General features: G+C 41.7%; 1 long non-coding RNA gene across 4 annotated transcripts in view; it reads right to left on the bottom strand.

The window, feature by feature from the left end:
- The window catches only part of LOC143161261 (uncharacterized), a 92,995-nt gene that overhangs the window by 19,915 nt on the left and 54,550 nt on the right, over positions 1-18,530 (bottom strand). For 2 of the 4 annotated variants that reach the window (XR_012995495.1, XR_012995492.1), the window contains exons 5-6: positions 7,808-7,927; positions 5,772-6,994 (exon numbers count right to left, since the gene is read on the bottom strand). The exons of 1 other annotated variant lie outside the window; for it this stretch is intronic. This is a non-coding gene — a long non-coding RNA (uncharacterized LOC143161261). Of the gene's footprint in view, positions 1-5,771; positions 6,995-7,807; positions 7,928-18,530 lie in introns of those variants that run through there. One more of the 4 variants, XR_012995494.1, reaches the window with a different exon arrangement.

The raw sequence follows: 18,530 nt of genomic DNA on the forward strand, positions 1-18,530 counted from the left end.
CATCAGCTAAGAAATCATCTGAGTCTTTGTGCCGTGGTTAACCTCAGTGCAGAAAGCAGCACTGCTTAGTACAAAAGCTAACTCTTACCAACGGAAGGAGGTATAAAAGTGCATTTTCTTAGTAATTAGAGTTGTACCTATCAAAGGGAACTTATTGCGATGGACAATATCAATTCTTTGCCTCTCATTCCCTTCAACAATGTAACACACCTCGGGATTATCAGTTTCTTTTTAGAAAATTCTCCTTTACACATCTCACCTTCTTTCTCAGCACTTTACTGGATCACTTATATTTCTCTGTAAATTCCACCTGCCTTCCAAAGTCTCCTGTCTCCCCCTGCAACAGCACTGGTGGGCTCTTTCTACCACTGGTACTGACTCAGCTTGGGACCATGTACAATTTGCTACAGCTCCCAGGGCTGCAGTTTGAACCCCATAAAACAGCTACTTTGCTTCTGGAGGTTTGAAAGACTATGTATGCCAAGTGCTAGCTCAGCTCCTCCCATGCAGACACCTGATGAGAGTGTCACAAACTAATAAGGGACCGCTCAGCAAGGGTGCTGTGCTCTCTTGAAGGAGACAGTCAGAAAAGCAGATCTGATACCTTGTGGGAGAAGGGTTTCACACACGAAGGCTGGCTGCTTACACGCCTCTCCCCAAGAGCTCCACTATCCAGGCCACAGTATTAATATATGTGACATGTCATGTGTACATGGGGGAACCTCATGGAAGTTAAGACGTATCAGCTCCTGTGTGAAGCCACCTTGAAACATCTGGCAAGCCCTAGGCACAGCAAGGTTGCATACATAACTTGGAGTAAGTCTGAGCTTACTCCATTCAGCATATGATGCAGAGTCCTCTGGACATTTAGGGACCAATGAGCAGCAGGCCTCCTGTGTGCTGCTGCTGATACAGGGGAAGAGGTCACCCAAATTGGGGATCCGGGCTTTAAGAGAACACCACACAAGGGATTCTTATCCAAGAATAAAGTGTCTTTCCATCACTGCCAAGCAGACTGAATCTCTCTGAGAGGGTGTTGACACACTACGCAAGACAAGTCTCATGCATACCTGTACTCTTTTCAAACTTCAGAGTGCCCATGTTTTTTCTGGTGTTAAAGTGTCTTTTTGGTCACAGCAAGGCAGGACTGTGAGCATCCATTCTGGATATACTGTCTGAGAGCCCAACCATGCACTCAAACTGCTCCCATGCACTTCATTAAAGTGGAAAGAAAAAAGAGCCATACCTCCTGGAGCTCAGTTAGGTCAAATACGAGGTTTCATTTGCCTGTTTGCCTCATTTTGCCGTCATCTTGAAGGCAAAAATAGGGGGTGGGAAGGCACCAGGAGAGAAGAGCATCATAAATCATTCACTGTATTAGCAGGAGGCTGGATCGGCCAGCCTTGCTCATTTAGCTACCTTAAACTTCATCCAACCTGCTTATCCCCCAGCTGCAGGAATAACAGACCGCTTGAAAGGTAATATTTTTGCTATTAGTGAAGAAAGGAAAAAATGTGATCTTTGCTGTAGCATGGGAATAATTTTTCCAGAGCTACATAGAATGAGCCTGAGTGAATACTGCTATTTTTGGCAATAGCCCTCCTGCTTAGCTCACATCAATAATTTTAATGCTTTATTTGTGGTTTGGGCTGTAAGCAATGGTGAAAGCCTGCAGAGAAAAAAAAAAGTGGCAAAATTTGCTAAATAATTTTGAGTTCATGACATTCATAAAAATACACGAATGTTTTCAGAATTTTCAGAGTCCATACATGCTCATAAAGCTGAGCTATGAAAGCATTTTATTTTACATATGCAAACATCACTGAATTACTCTTTATGAGGTTTTAATTGGACCTTTAAGGTTTCAGTGGTTACAATGACAGACTGTCAAACACATTCTTAGATTCCTGTGTCTTGCGATGTCATTAATACAGAGAATCTCATGTTTTGTCCCCGTAGTGTTTTTCTCAGTATTTTTCACTTTTTAGATCACAGCAGCACCCAGAAGCCCCACTCAGAGGTCAGGGCTCTGGTGTTTCAGGTGCTGCATAAACAAAGAACTAAACCAGACTTTCAAGGTCTCAAAGCACTTTACATATTATGGGGAGATATTTCACTACAATAATTACAGCTTAAGTTGTATCGTCTTCCTTGCACTCCTACAGCGGTTTTGACCCCTATGTAGGTGGCCTACTTTTCAGAGCTGCAGAGATCCCAGTGCTCCCTCTGAGCATCCTTCCCTCCCATCACTTCTCCTCCTACCTGTCACTGCTTACTTCTTCTTTTCCCAAATCTGCTTTGGGAAAAAAAGCAGTACCACTGGACTACATTTGGAAAAAGATGTACCACAGGTGGGGACTTGTCCAGCCAAAAAATATGTTGTCTCCCAAAGCTCACTGCAGTCTGGCCATAGGGTTTAAACCACTATTTATTTCACAACAAAAAGCTTGATTCTTAACTGGAGCAAATCAGCAAAGCTCAGTGAATCTACAGTCATCGACCCTAGCCAACTTGAGTTGGCTCAAGTCACAGTAATATGCACTGAGCAAAACCATTTCATCACAGAAAACCAGGTAAAAACAGCAGGCACATCTGAACACCTAGGACTGGACAGAAAAGGGCTCTCTTGCTCCTGAAAAGCGTTCCCTTCTTCTATTTACAGAACTTATCAAAAGTATCTTTAATTTGTCAAAAATACACAAAAAAATATATAGTTGATCATCCCTACAAAAACCACATTCAAGCATGAACTGGCTCATAACAGTCCCAACCCACCCAAACATTCACAATCTCTTAAGTACAAGAGGAATCATACTCTAGTTAGTCATACTACTCAGGTTACTGTAGTTAGGCATGTACTTAATTACTCAGTTGGATCAGTCAAGGAAAAGTATTAGCTGGGACAAATGTTGTCTCCAACAAAATCAAGTAATGAAGATACTATTAGCATTCATGAAAGAATAAAGATATTCTCATATTTTTAACAGGCAAACAACTACACAGAAGCATCAATTCAGGCTCAGCAGATCTAGTTTAGGACTGTTGCTAAGTGAGTAACAGGCTAGAGGAGGAATAATAATTTTTACTACTCCATAGCAACTCTGTTTTTTCCTTGAAATTACATGTTTAAGTTCTGCAAATTCTGCAGCCAACGTCAAATTCAAAATGATCACATTAACAGAAGGAAGAGTAAAAGTGCAAGAAGGGAAATTCTAGTGCCTTCCTCCAATCAACCAATACACATTAATGATGTCAGGCTGACTTACACATACAGGGTTAAGTCACCAGTAAATTTTTTTTTTTTTTTTGATTGGAAGCTAACAGGGTAGCAAGGCCATCTGCATCATGTTTACAACTCCATGTACTGGTTGCAATTAGAAGTTGTGGATTTGATCATTAGTTCACTGGTTTAAACACAAATGCATTGGCTGAAATACAGTCATGCTGGGTTTAATAACAGCAATTGCAGAGTGCGTTATTTTAGTTCATGTTAGTACTATGAAGACTTGGGGAAAAACTGGTTGGCAGACAAACCCATCTTTTAAATTCTGTGGAGCAAACAACTGACACGCTGGCTCCTTGCCCCTTAACCAAAGTATACCCAAAAAGTGTATCTGGAGCAGCTTGCCAACTGGGCAGTACAGCATATGCTGGGCTATAGCCCCAATAAGCCCTTTCTACTGGTAGTCCTCCCTTGTTTGAAGAACCTCAAAAAGCATCAAGCTAGACAGTGAGAATGACCTATAAATCAGCAGGCCTGCGGACCTGACACGCACCTCGAGGGCAAGAGACCAATTCCAGTGAGTGATCCAGAAAACATAATGTTCTCTCTTAAAAATGAAAACCCAATCCTAAAACATAGTGATTAAGACCATTCCTGGAAGCTGGAGATAGAGGTTCAAGTCCCTCTGGAGAAAAGGGACTAGAACTCAGCTTTCCTACAGCCTGGGTAAGAATTCCCTTTATTAGACTCACTATTTTTTAATTCTATAAATCTAATTATTAGTATTTGATAAAACAGCAATGCATTCACAAAAAAGAAAATATTATCAATTATCAGACAAATTAAAGAATTTGTCTGAATTAAGAAGCTGAGAGAAGTAACAACTGCATTTTCTAGCAAAATTACAGTTCTGAAAAATAAGCTATAATTATAAAATATTAACGCAAAGCCACCTTGATCAATTGAGTGTGCCTCCTCAAATGTTCATAACCAATAACTGCAACTGCAGTAGGATCTTCGCTTAGAAGATAATGAGTTTTCACAATGTCTCTCTGCAAGATGATGGGTTATCTTTCACCATATTGCAACATGCTCAAATTGTGTAGACTATCCTCAGCCCAAGAACACCCCTCCTTTTCACGCATCTCTTCTTTAAAACCAAAATTGGTATTTTAAAGCATTATACATTTGCTGCATAACCTTCTAGCTCAAGCCACTGCCTGAGGCACAGTTACTGTGAATCATTATGTAGAAAAATATTATCCAGCATAAGGCAGCAAAAGTACCTTAGAAAGAATATCAGTATCTATATACCTAGAGCCTGACACACTAGAGAATAATTCCAATATAACTTGATGAGAATGAGCGAATTTACAATAGCATAAAGCTGGAATAACAGTGGTTGAAAGGAACTAAATAGGAATCAGCCTCAAACTGATTAGGGGCCATAAGGGAACATGTGGCCTCAATCATGACAATGCTGGGTTTTGAGAACAAAAGCTACTTCTCCCTTTCATAGGGACAGTTCTTGAATTACATACTCCTTTGAGACAGGAGACATGGTAGGCCATGATATGCAGATAACTGCTAGCCTAGGCAAAAGACTTCCTTCTGCTCTACACTACTTTAATTATCTTAAGCAGGATTTTACAAATAAAAAGCACTTCTTCCTAGCCCCTCATTTCAGTATATTCCACCCGTCACAATATATTCCAGGGACCACAAACCACATGCCAGATATGCCCTCTGACTTCAGTTCAAATAGCATATGGCCAAGGGTTTCCGAGTTATTATTTGATAATACTGAAAGGTATTATAGTGTGTGGTCCATCAAAGGCATCTGAACAGTTCATTCACCCTACAGCGAAGGAAGGTTTTCCCATGCTGGTATATTTTAGCCTGCCTGTAATTTGAAAAGGATGATTTTTAGAGCTGGTTACAATTTAAACCTTCCAACTTTGAGCAGTTTTTGGACTATAATGTCAACGTTCATTAGGGAGGGAAAGATGAGGAAAATTCCATTAAAATTTAGAAAGTTTTAGACAACTGTATTTGTTTTACTTCACATTTGGAGGGCTTCAGCATCCTTGTACAAGTGGTATTACACAGAATAAATGCAGCATAATGAACTCTAGTTCAGAAGGGGAGCAAATTTTATAGAGTTGAAATCCTCATGATGCCTCCTCACACATCAGAAATTTACATTTTAGCCTAATGTGCAAAAACATTATGTAAATGTCCTTTCCCCCTCCCCATCCTTAATAACTTTCAAACCACCTAGCAGATTTCAAAGACATTTAACAGAGCAGAAGAGATTTCTAAGATATTAAACTTCTATGAACTGTGTGAAAATAGGTATGTGGGTAGACAAGAAAAAAGTGATTAGTGCTTCCAGCAAGGGAAAGGTTGCAAAATGGGCTTGCACTTAATGAGACATCACCAACTATTTTGCACTCTGGAAATGAGAAGTATGATGCTTTTCCCAGTGGTGAGATATTTAATTACAGTTTTGACCTTATATTAACTAAAAAAAATCCAACACAGAAAACCAGAGTCAGTGTATTTTATTACGCCTTGTTTGGACTAAACTCCTTGTTTGGAAAACAAGGTAGCAAGAAAACTTTCCAGTTAAAATGTGACGGTTGACCTGCGGGTGAAAGCAAGTATGCAGACAAAGAGAAGACAATAGCAGCATTCTAATTTAAAAAAAAAAAAAGGAGCACCTGCTAAGTTTGATCAGATTTCCTCCTCTCATCCCAACCTGCAAACATAAACAGATGGGGTGCCTCAGGTAAAAGATATCTGGCAGCATGGAAAGATCTCTTCCCACTGGTAATGAGTAGATGGATCATATTATCTTAGTAAAGTAAATATGATTTTTAGTCAAAATGTCAGTTGTATTTCATGGGGTTTTTTCCTTCCATTTCTGAACCGATCATGCTAGGTTCAAGGTGAAACCATTTGGCATGTTGCTAGGATTGATCTGTAGAAAATTATGGATTTAAAAAACCCCACCCAAACCAATAGCAAATGACCAAATGCCGCCACTGTCACACATTTCATTTGGGTCATTGCTGCAGCCTCAAACTTATCATTTGTACTGGGAAAAGACCTCCTGATGCAATTAATTCCTTTTAAAGAATTGTGAAGACAAGTAATGTTCATGAGGTTGAGTGTGGGGTTTCACCTTGTCGCCTGTGCAGGAGTCCAGGAAGGCTGCACAAAGCAGTCATTCAGAGAACAGGAGGGCTCTCATTGACAGAAACACTTTCAAAAACATTCTTAACTGGAATTTTGGTGTAAGGTGTTACACAGCTCCAAATATTTGTTTCTTTGTTTCCATGGGAACAACAGCACAGTGGTTTAATAATAAAACAACATCGATCCTCTGAGTTTGAGAGAGTTCCTTGATTTTTGTTTTGAGTTAAAGATTTATTTTTCCATGGGTTTCCCCTCTCCCCAACAACCAAAAAGTTGCACAGTTTAATGCGCTTTCAGTACTTTGGGCGGGGGAGGCGGATCCAAAACATTTAAGACAAGTCTTGCAAAACTTGTATTATCCTGCTGCATATTATAAGCCAGGCACTGCATTAAACACATTCTAAGAAGTCCATATTTTGTAGACTTAGGTTATTTTATATCAGATCCTTAACATACGCAATTCTTCAGTCACCCTCTCTCTGTATTGTAGAGACTTGACATAACATCATTGGAGGGAATGGAGTCCAGAAGTTAGGGTATAAAATGTTGTCAGCACTTGAACTTCTAATCCTAGGTGCAAAAAGAAGGGAGGAAGTAAAAAGGCAGTTATTCACACAGCTTTATTTTAAAATTTTATTCTACCTAATTCAGACCTCCTCTCCAGTCCATAGGAAGAGGAAAACTCTTCCAGAGGGTGATCCAGAAAAGAAGTTTACTTGAAAAGCTTCTGCAAAAGGCAGCTTAGAGTCATCTGTTCATTAACTACACAGAGAACCCAGAGACAGTGCCCACTTATGTTAGACACCTAAATTAATGTTTAAAGTTGGGCTGCATTTACATTCCCCAGGGATTGTGTGTAATTTTGCCTAAGTTACTGTACCAGAAAGTGGTAGATTTGTTGTGTAAAAAACTGGAATTGTGACACTCATTTCGTCGGTGGTTTTGAGACTGAAGGAATTTTTCCCTAATGTGATAGCAATGTATGCTCATACCTTATTCCCAAACCTGACGTAAATATTTGAATATGTACAATTCTTATTAAAATACCTGATGCTCCTGGGCCATCAGCTGGAAGTGGAGATTCTCAAAATACACAAAGGATGTTCTTGCCTCTCAGTGGGATGTGGATGTTTAGGTACATTCTATGCCTTTCCTTCTCCTAAGCATTAGTATCACTAATATTATTTAAAAAAAACATGGAAATTGTGGCCTAGGTAGCCACTCTGCTAGAAGTGAATCTTGTATGATAGACTATGGAAGAGTATAAGGAGAATCTCAGCACTAGTAAATACTAACTATGCCACTGGAAAATAAATAGAGACTGACAAATTATTGTTGACGTAATCCCTGTGAGAGTGTCTAGACTAAGGGAGTCAAACCTACTGTCCGTAGGCTGAAGCTGGCTCCCTGGAGTCTTTCCACCAGCCTACAGTTTCTTGTGCAATATCCACTGCAATTCAGCCGACAGGCACCTGCTTGCTCGTCGTCCAAGAAGACCAGAGACTGTAGACAGAAAGACAGGGAATGAATTCAGCTCCCCCCCATGCCTGTCTTGTCTTTCACTTCTGCTCCTCTAGCCCAGAAGCAATGCAGGAATCCCCCAAACATCTACTATCTCTCCATCTCTACATCATGCACAGCATCTCCAGATCTGGATAGCACCTGATTCTCTCAGCCTCACTTCGTGTTCACAGGTCTGAAAGTGGTTACTCTTCCACAAGCAGTGCCTCCCTTTTGTCTCCTGCCAAGGGAAAAGAGAGTCAAGATGCAAAGGAAAGATTTTTTTTTTCAAGTGGAGATGAAGAGAAGGGTACTGGAAGAAACCCAAGCAAGAGCCAGAAATGACTAACACGGAGAGAAAGGCCCAGAACAATCAGAAGCTGGAGAAAATGCTGGGACACAGATTCCTTGAGGAAGCAACCCCTGAGGAGTGAGAAGTAAAGAGACATAGAAATGTTTCATCAAGGCATTTTCCTCTTTAGGCAAAAAAAAGTCTTTTTTTACTTCAAATGAAATCTGTAACATTCAAAAATAAATAAATCTCTCAGCAGTGTGACAGGAGTGCAAAATGTGTCTCTTCACTCATCACCCACAGACTTGAACTGAAATAGTAATTTGGCCCTTGCCAAGGTGTACAACCACTTAAATAGCAGTGCTGTAAATCAAAAGGTCCCCGCAGTCTCCACACAAGCAAGAGTTTGAAGGTCACTAAGCATGATGCAACGGTCAGGCATGAAATATCTCTAGCCAGACCTGGTACTTGCACCTTATCATCAATACTGGGGGAAAAAAATCTTCTATGATCCACCTGCGCTCCTTCACATCTATCAGGATGGGGCGAGATAAGGCAAGCAGAAGCTAACAAATTGCTTCAGTGCACAGTCAGGTAGACAATACAGTAGAGCCACCCTGCTAAAACATAACAATAACAGCTTCCCCAAGCAGAGTGGAAATGATAACTTCCCTGAGATTTGGCAGATCAAATACTTGTGGGCAGTTTTGACATTTCCCTAACATTTAAATCTCTCATCAGGCAGGTGACTTCATTCTTTATGCCAAATAAACAATCCAATGCTTGCTCACAGTAAGGAGGCTCTTGTAGTTATCTCCATGCCATCACATCACCAACATCAAAGAGTAAGAACACCCCCTTCCCAGTAACAAAAACACCTGTGGTAATTCAAGGCCTGATCCACCTCTCATTTTGTGAGAGGTGGCACAACATGAACATCAACTGATACGTTGAATCAACTTGCCGATTCCCAAGACAATCTGCTTTGCTCTCAGTGACTGCACGTGGCCTCGATGGCCAGCTGTGTACACCACCACCATGGGATGAACGGTTTTGCTGTTTTCCAGGCAAGTGACTATCGCTGCCAGTTTGATTAAATTACAGATGCTTTGAGAGACTTAAGCAAATTATCAAAATGATCAGAGCAATCAAAACTATCAAACACAAGAAATCATTAGTTGTACTTCAGCTCAGGAGGGAAGAGGCTCCGCAGCTACTTTGAGTCTTTGGAGAAAAGTGCTCGACTACTCAGAGAGAGAATCCAAATAAATCCCATTTCCTTGGGGAACTTATGTCTTGGTCTCAGCCCGCCTTTCAGATCAGTGTCTATTTAAGCTCTTTCATTGGACTTTTGACTGAAGCCCACCACCTATGTGTTGTTTTCCCAACAGAGAAAAAGCAGCTGCTTTCCCAAGGCCTGAGAAGACCCGTCTGACACGTTACACTCACGGCAGAGCAGGCAGCCTACAAAACAGGCAGGGAACCCTCCTGACTCTCAGTGACATTACAACTGACCTCCACAAACAGACTTAATCTGGTTTTCTTCCAGCCAAACAGTGCTTTTATTTTTTTAGTTGCTTCCACCATCTTTATGTTACCAATGACTAAGACCAAAGAGAAAAATAAAGTACAGAGACGGAAAACACAAACAAAACCAACGAAAACCCTCTGTCAAAAAAACATTCCCTATGCCAGAAGTATTAGTTAACAAGTCTAATTACTGGAAGGCAGTCTAAAGCCCTGCTTAACTAGGAAAAAAACCCCATAAACCAAAAAAACCTAACGATAATACGTGAATTAACTCCTCCCCAACTTTTATTGGGGGCTGTAACCTTTCTGCAGAGGGAACCGTCTTCTCGGTTAATATATCCCCATTACACGCACCATGTGCATCTCCCCTGGCCCCACGAAGGACTAACCATGCTCTGAGGCACAGACAGAAGACCGTGAGACTGCCAAGGTAAAGGTGCTTTTTCTTTTTTTAAATAGATGTCACTCAACAAGGAAATTCAGACCTTTTGAGCCATTCTGAGATTTTGTCTCCTGTTTACCTACATCTCAAACAGCTCCAAAAATGTCTCAAATTCTCCCAATTCCAAGGAGACGCGGTAAGGCTCCAGCTTTTTGCTTTGAGATCTCCAGACGAAACGCAATATTCAAGTGCCAAATACCACAGGTTTCTAGTGGTCTCCGATATCCTGAAAATATGTTATTTTTAGTATGAGGTTGGCAGAGAAAGGAAGTGTTAAATCTTGGACCAGTATCAAATCTGACTGAAAATTAGCAGCTAGGAACATCCTCTTTGATTATTTATTCCACTTTCCCATATCCGAATAGCCCCAGAGGAGTAGTAACGACGACAATCACTAGGAAAACACCTGATGATAGCAGGTTAGTACAGAGCATTTGCCTGGCTCTCCCCATGAAAACATCCTCGAGTTTGTTTCCTCATTTTTTATGAGCAGACTCCCGGGGCAAGCGGGACAATCTGTCAGAAAAGGGCCCCTCGTGCTTCGCTGCAACTTCTCCACTGCAACACTTGTAAAAGAGCAGGAGGAGACAAGAAGAAAACCCCAGACAATCCACTTCCAGATGCCTTTGTTATTTTCTCAGAGGTCCTTATGGTGAGAGAACAGCCTGCAGAACGCCAAGTCGTTTGTATACAAACACAGCACAAGCAGCACATTACAATTTGTCGGTGCTCGTAGAGGTTTCAAGGCCTTTCCTCTCAATATCTGCTAGCTTCTTTCCAAATTAAGAAACATGATCTGCTGCAGTTTTAACAGCATTTTGATCTCAATTACATTTGGCATGATGCTGGGCCAGCCCCGTTTAAATCACTGGAGTGCCTATGGGCACCAGTCAGCATAAAATCGGAATTCACGCCACTTGCCCGCGGGGTGGACATGGCCTGAGAGGGATGGTTGAGCAGGACACAGCTCTAGCATCATATTTCTCATTTATTCAATACTAAATCAAAATTCAGATATCAACACCGCTCTTGCAGCACTCCGGGTTTGCCCACGCTGTCAGACAGTAGCTGAGTCAATGGCTGTGAGCTCTTCAGCACCATCCTCAACAACCAGCACATCTCCTGCACTGCAGGACAGTCTCACTCATCCGCTTCCTGCCCATTGTGTCCAAATCTCGCCCACCCGCAGCGCCACACTGGGGTCTCTCTCTGTCATGGTCCCTGCCCGTTAAAGGCAGCAGGCAAGCTTGATCTGTGAGACATCAACCAGCTGCATCTGCACAGGGAGCCGCAGAGCAGGGGGGGATCCATAGTGCTGCACTGCAGCTAGCATACGCGTGTTTGCTCCCGAGGTGCAGAATATACGATGACATCCTTTAAAGAAGTTGTTTTCCTAGTGGCAGTCATTGCAAAGCTATTGGGAGCCTTTTCCCTTGGCAAGCTATGAGGCTTGGCTGCCATCTCCTCTCACCTACTGAACCAGCCAGGCTTATCATCACCATCAACCCGCTCCTAGCAGCAGAGGTTTGGGTTTTGATTCCGATTTTGGCTGCCTTGCTATAGCAGAGATGAAGACTTAGCTCCAATCTGCACAGAACAGCCTCTACTGAACTACAAAGCAGCATTCAAACACTGCTCCTCATCCCCCCAACTCCTGGCATGACCCCAGAGCATACTATGAGGTCTCAAAAGGGCAGACGTGCCAGGGCAGGGCATTTCCTCCAGTCAAGGACAACACAGACAACTGTCACATACGCAGTGCACCAGAGGCAGTACGCGAAAAAGCTATAAAACGCAAGGGGAAGCCTGCGGTGTTGCTAACTAATAAGGTCAATACAAACGACATCAACTCCTTTAGGTCAGAACGAATGACAATCGGGACATGCCACAGAAGGCTGCATGGAGAATTCACAGATGGACAGGCAATCTCAATTAAACTGTCCTCCCCTCTCATTCTCCTCTGAATTACTGCTCTAAAACCCCTTAATTATCTAAACTCAATTAGTCTTAGAATATTTGAAGCTTCCTGTTCAGACTAATTTCTCTCTCTTTCCTCATTTGGAGTGCTTGACTTGCATTAAAGAACACTTAGTGCCTGTGGTAAGGAGAACTTTACAAAGGCAGGTCAGGACTTAGGGGTATTCACAATCTCTCCCTCTATTCTTCCAGTGTCTGAGAAGATCATGCACTCAGTCTATGCATATATCTATCCAGATGAAATTTCAGCAACTCTGACATGCTTTTTTTTTTTTTATACTTTAAGCCAAACATTTTCATTGCTAGTAGCAACTATCATCCATTGCAGCTATTTTCACTTCTAAAGATTTCCGTATGTACTTTTGAAAATTATTTGCAAAGCAGTAGTTTTCTATTATTGCTATTATTATTCCTGGGAACAAAAAACATGGTGTTAATTCCAACAAAAAAGAACATTGGTGGCAAAGCAGATAGTAAGACAAGACAATAGAAGGAAGCAGTTAAAAGATTCCCTTTCATTTCAGCCATGCGACTTCTTTGTGCAGACTGAACCTGCACATTTTCATTCAAAGGGCAGCAATAAAATCACTGAATTTGGAGCCTCCTACTGTTTTAGCCTCTGCAATGATGGAGACCAATGTCAAGACTTCTCTCACTGTATTTCCTTCACTTTCTATTAGAGCCTTGTAAGAAACCCTGATCATAAGGTTTTGCGCCCCTCCTGAAGTCTGAGTATCTCATTCTCCCTACAGAACATATATGAATATAGGGCCTTTTCAGGTGGAGAAGCCCACAGGATAAGGGCCTCAACTAACAGGGTTGTAGACCCACACCTCCAGGATTGCCTAGAAATTATTTGTGTACAGAGCCAGACAAAAGGTAGTTTCTGTCCTTCCAGACAAGGTTTAGAGAAAAAAATATTTTTTAGCTGCAAGCACGTGTGCATGGACCTGTCAGCTTCATGATCTTCATTCGATCAGATTTTTCGATGCATCTGTGCAAAATATGTACTCTGAGTTGAAAATCAGCTACTTTAGTTTAGCTTAAACCTATTCCAAAAAAGCTTAAGCTAACCTTAAAATGGTTAGCTTGCTTAACAGGTTGTACTAAATTAATATCACATCTGTACTTCAAGCAGTTCACCGATTCCTCATGCAGGCAAACTCTCATGGATAGGAAACTGAAGCACAGACAGATTAAATGCACTGCTCAAGATTAAATAAGAAAACTCTGGGCAAGCCAGAACTGAACCTAGTCTGAGTCCCAGTTCAGCACATTAACCACAAAGCTGTCTCCATTAGTGTACTTACTACCTATGCTATGGTTGCTGTGTGGGACTGAATGCAAACTGCTTCACAGTGAGCTCTATCAGGGAACCAGACATCTCTTCTGACTAAGGTGCAGCAGCAGGATTACACTTTTCCTGTTTAAGAGGAAACCTCTCTCTCCAGCCCTCCACAAGCATAGAATTGTTCTGGCCCTGAGCTGGCTGGAAAACAAGAATTCCATTTTGCAACCATTTTTGAGGTTTTAGTTTTATTCTTGCATTGGGATAATACCAAAATTGAAAAGCAGACTTTTTTCCCACCAAAGCCAAAGAGAAAAGTCAGGTAAAAAAAAAAAAAAAAAAAGCAGACACACAAACCTTTCTCTCCTACGTCCCTTAGAAGTGCTCTTATTGAGAATACCACCCTTCCCCTGCGCTCTCAGATCCTCATATCCTGCAGTCTCTTCCCTCCAAAAGTTTTATCTCTGAGTGAAGGTTTCCAAGAGAGCAGTTTCTTTGAAACTAATACATTTCTACCTAAAGTTCTGTTATTAGCAAGGCATTTTTTTTCCCCAGCATTAGAGTGACATTTTCTTTAGGCATATAACTACAGGAGAGGCGGCCATAAACCAGGTCCTGGGCCTCAAGATGCAGATTATAATTCAAAGAATCATTTTGCGCAGTCTAATAGTTGAAAATGTCTTGCAGGCTTGCTATTGTGGAATGGCCCATTTATCTTTTCAGGTCACGTTTTGAGTTTGGTTTTTTGTTGGTTTTGTTTTGTTTGTTTTTTTTTTTTTCCTCTTTATAGCTGTTGATACACAGGGAAATGATTAAGCTTTTAATTTCTTTTGTATGTTTTTAGGCTTCAATCTAAAATACACTCTTCATATGAACCATACAATAGTGTAACTCCTCTTTCAGGTGAGCATCAATTCGTTGTTGTGCCTATTTCACCTATTCCCTATTCACATAGGGAATCCATGTACAGAGTTTGGAAGAATGTAACTTCGGTTCACAGCATAGGTATGTTCCCACCTTCCAAAAGTCCAGCTGGGCTCCAACAGCTATTGCTGAAAATGCCAGGTTGTCATTTTATCAGAGAAATTTCTGCAGTGTCAAATTCATATAAACTTAAAGCCTGACCCTACAGGTATGAGAAACACTTTAGCTAAAATGCTATCATTTATGCAAATTATAAAAACCTGTGAATACTGATTATTTCAGCACCCAGATACGGATAAGAAACCTTTTGGCTTTGACTTGAGTAAGAGCCTCCTTTCACCAATAAAACATTGTGGAAAAGACTAAAGTAAAGCTAAAACTATATAAACCAAAGTTATTCTAACAGCTTGTAAAGACAGATGAGAGTCATTACATTATTTATGCACATGAGGGTACTGGGATAGACAGGATTAGATGATTTACCCAAGATCAAACAATGAGTCAGTGACACAGTTTTCTGCTGTCCAGTGAAAACACGGATGTACAGTAAGCTGAAAAGAATTCATTTATTCCCCATATCAAAAGGATAAAGGAGAGAGCCTTTCCCTCTGCTATCCGAGCTCGTGGTTCCAATAAGTGTTGATAGAACTGAATTTGGCAAGCAGGAAATTCACTGCACTAGTCACATATGCAAAGCATTTGCTGAAAACAAAAATCTTGAGTTACTCAGTTAACAACAGTTTTCACTTGCCGAAGCCACAGGCCTATCTATCACAGCAGCAATTTACTCCTTGCTGCTTTCTTGAGAGGTTAGAAGGATACAACCCATTCAGTGTCCATGGCACAGCATAACCAGGACATTGTGCAATGCCAGAGTCTTGCCTCATGTCTGTGTTCAAAGTGCATGAACTGAGTTACTTGGTTTCAGTCAGCACCAGCTTGGACGGTGGGATTTTGAATTGTTCATGGATCAGATTTTAGTGGGCTGATAGGATCAACATGAAGAAGGAACAATTCAGCTGAAGGCTTGTCAACCCTCAGAATGCCCTGAAGTGGGCCATATCCTGCCATAAATATTTGCACAAAAATCCTGCTGACCTCAGTGGTGGTTCTCAGTACAAAATGATGGCAGGATGTGGTCACAGTGATCTTTCTAATAATAGGTTTTCCATTGAGATCAATGGACATTGGGCCTCATTTCATTGCCAAAGCTTGGTTCTGAGCTCCAAAGAAAGACATTGTTTTCCTGCAGCAGGGAGCACACAATTGCCAAATTTACTTCTGGCAAAGGCAGAGGTTTATTTTTAATACTGAGTAACACCAAAAATGTCTGATATTAATTAAGAGAGTGTCTTCCTTCTGCATATCTAAAAAAAAAATCTTCCAATGTTGCTGTTGGAAAGACGCACAGAAAACATGAATATATTCATATTTAAAGTCAGACATAAAATAAGCGAAAACCACTTTTCTGTTACCTGAATGCAATTCTAAGGTGGGTTTCGCATGCATGGAAGTAGCAGGTGCTCAGCTCTTCAGGAAAGGCAAGTCAACTTAATATAGGTGTTGAAGACCCAGGCCCACAAATAAGTTCCTCACAGGCACATTCCTAAGTCTGTAGGCAGCACCCTGCACTCCATTTTTCCTGAGCCCATCCCTCCCTTGGTGTTCATTACAGCTTTGATGCCTATATGTAGAAATCCTTATCTTCAGGATGCTAAAGGATGACTAAATGTTTTCCAGTGTTTTATTCATTATCTCAGTTCAACTTTAACTGATTTTAATCTTGTGGTTCTGCTATAAAGATAAGAAGCAGCCTGCCAGGGAAATAAGCATTTCACAGGTTAACAGCACAACTCTTCTAAAGAGGAAGCAGGTTTGTCTTCTGCCTTATTTTCTGGAAAATGTTAAAACAATAAAATGAATGAGAAGCAGTGGAGAACAAGTTGTAAAGGAGCTAATTTCCTGCTCGTAGCAGCTCTAATAAATTTCAATCTTGGATGACAGGGGCTGTGGAGAGCGAGGGGAGGGGCAGCTCTCTTCCTGGAAAGCCAGACGGGATAGGACTGATTTGAGACATCTTCATTGCCAGAACAGCCAGTATTGGCTAATCATCAGAAAACAGAGACTTCAACCTACAGGAAGCGGAGAGCAAGGAAGATGTCTGAATCAAACCTTCAGGTTCCAAATGTGTAAACAAACAAAATAATAATAATAAAAAAAAAGCCCCTACTCACACACAAGCCTTCCTGGAGACTGACAAATGCCAAAGGAAGTGCCAGTGCCCTGACTAACAAAAGAATCCTGAAACGCTGCAGGCTCTGGTGCCAGCAGCGGCAGAGCCCGCACCCAGTTAAAAGTGGGTGGCTGCCTGACACGGCTGCTGCCGGATGGAGCGGACAGCTCAGCATGAATCATGGGGCAAAGGATTCCTCCAGTCCAGGAGGAATTGGTACAATACACAAGCTGCCTGCTGTTTGCTGCCTTTTTTTTTTTTTTTTCTTTTTTTTAAATACTCCTGACTTTGAGAGACCAGCCGTTTCCTTCCTGATGTGCTCTGTGGGCGTGCAACCGGCAGATGACTACTCATTGATGGCACTGTGTGTATGTGAGCGAGCGCATGAACGCGGTAGCGAGAGGTGCCAGACTGAAAACCCCCAGGGGGACTGAACTCTCCCGGGTAGCCCACACAGCCACTGCTTTGACCGGCTGCTAACAGAGCAGATCTTCCGTCATTGCCCTCTCAGGGGGACCCGTTCACCCAGGTCATGTGCTTTAGACACACACACATACACACACGAGATTACTACGAGTCAACCCTACAGCAGATTTAAGAATTTTGGAAATCCTTCCCAGAGGGAGGAATGTCTCCATCTCCCTGGTCACAAGGCTGGAAGCAGGGCAGAGGATAACAGAGTTTTCCTACACCCCTCCAAAAATCTACAGGAGCTCCTTAATTAGGGTTATAGGCAAAGCTGGCTTTGGTTTACTGACTCCTCTTGCCCCAGAATGGGGAGGGGAAATGCTTCTATTAGGCTGACCATTTATCTTCACTCTCATCTCTATGTCTGGGAACTATTTGAACCAAGCTATCTTGAGTCTGGGGAACCACTTGAAACTATTGTCACTGGCCATTCAGACTTTTGGTCTCTCTGTACATCCCATGTCTGTTTCCAAAGGTAAGGTTAACATGGTAACAAACTATCTTCTCTAGATACTTTGAAAGGTAGAACACTGATCACAGTCTCTAGATATGAGACCACCACTGGGGAAGTTAAGTCCAAAAGATTCACTCAACATTTCAACTCTATTCACTGCTATTACCTCTTGACATGTTCCTTTAGATACATTTTGATTTGTGCTTTTCATAGTGTAACTCTCCTAAACATGAGAGAAAGAGAGATTGAAAACACAGCCAAAGGAAAAGTGATTTTTAGTCAGATATATACTGATCCAATACTACTGACATCAGTTGGAGTCTTTGCATTTATTTCAGCGGGCTCTACATTAGCTCTATCACCGACTGGCAGGCTACTCTGAGAAGCAACTGTTTTAAAAGGTAGTCTCTTGTGTGCTACAGGACTGCCTACATGGAGACAAGAAATGAGACTAAACCTATCAGAACAGACAATGCAAGAGAGAAGGTCTGGTCAAGTTGGCACCTAGCATTCAAAGAGCAGGAAGACCACACTTCAGCCAGACCCTATGACTTGACAAGGATGACAGTGACATGCATCTCTGCTCACATCAGAAGGAAGTAGCTGCAGCAGCACTCTCACACCCTGACCTGACTTCATGAAAGCTTTTTGTACCTTCCACTGCTCTGCTGCTGAGCTTCCAAGTTCAGTCATTGCCTAAGTCTCTTCCAGCATTGCTCGACAGTGATCTTGCATCTGCTCTTTCCCATTAGCATTAGTGACATCTTGCCCAGCTTCAGTCTTTCTCCCTACTTTTATCTTCCCTTTCTCCCATCAACAAGCTTGATTCTCTCCATGTTTTATTCTTCTCCATTAATGCTTTTCTTTCTTTTCCCATACTTGCCTCCTCTGCTTCTGCAGAGGAAATTTCCTGGTTAAAGTCTACCCCTGAAGGCTGATTTCCATCCCTTTCTGTCCTGCCACCTTTCTACCACTAGAAATTAATTTAGCTGTAACCC

This window comes from Aptenodytes patagonicus, chromosome 5 (genome assembly GCF_965638725.1).
Source record: "Aptenodytes patagonicus chromosome 5, bAptPat1.pri.cur, whole genome shotgun sequence".
Lineage (NCBI taxonomy): Eukaryota > Metazoa > Chordata > Aves > Sphenisciformes > Spheniscidae > Aptenodytes > Aptenodytes patagonicus.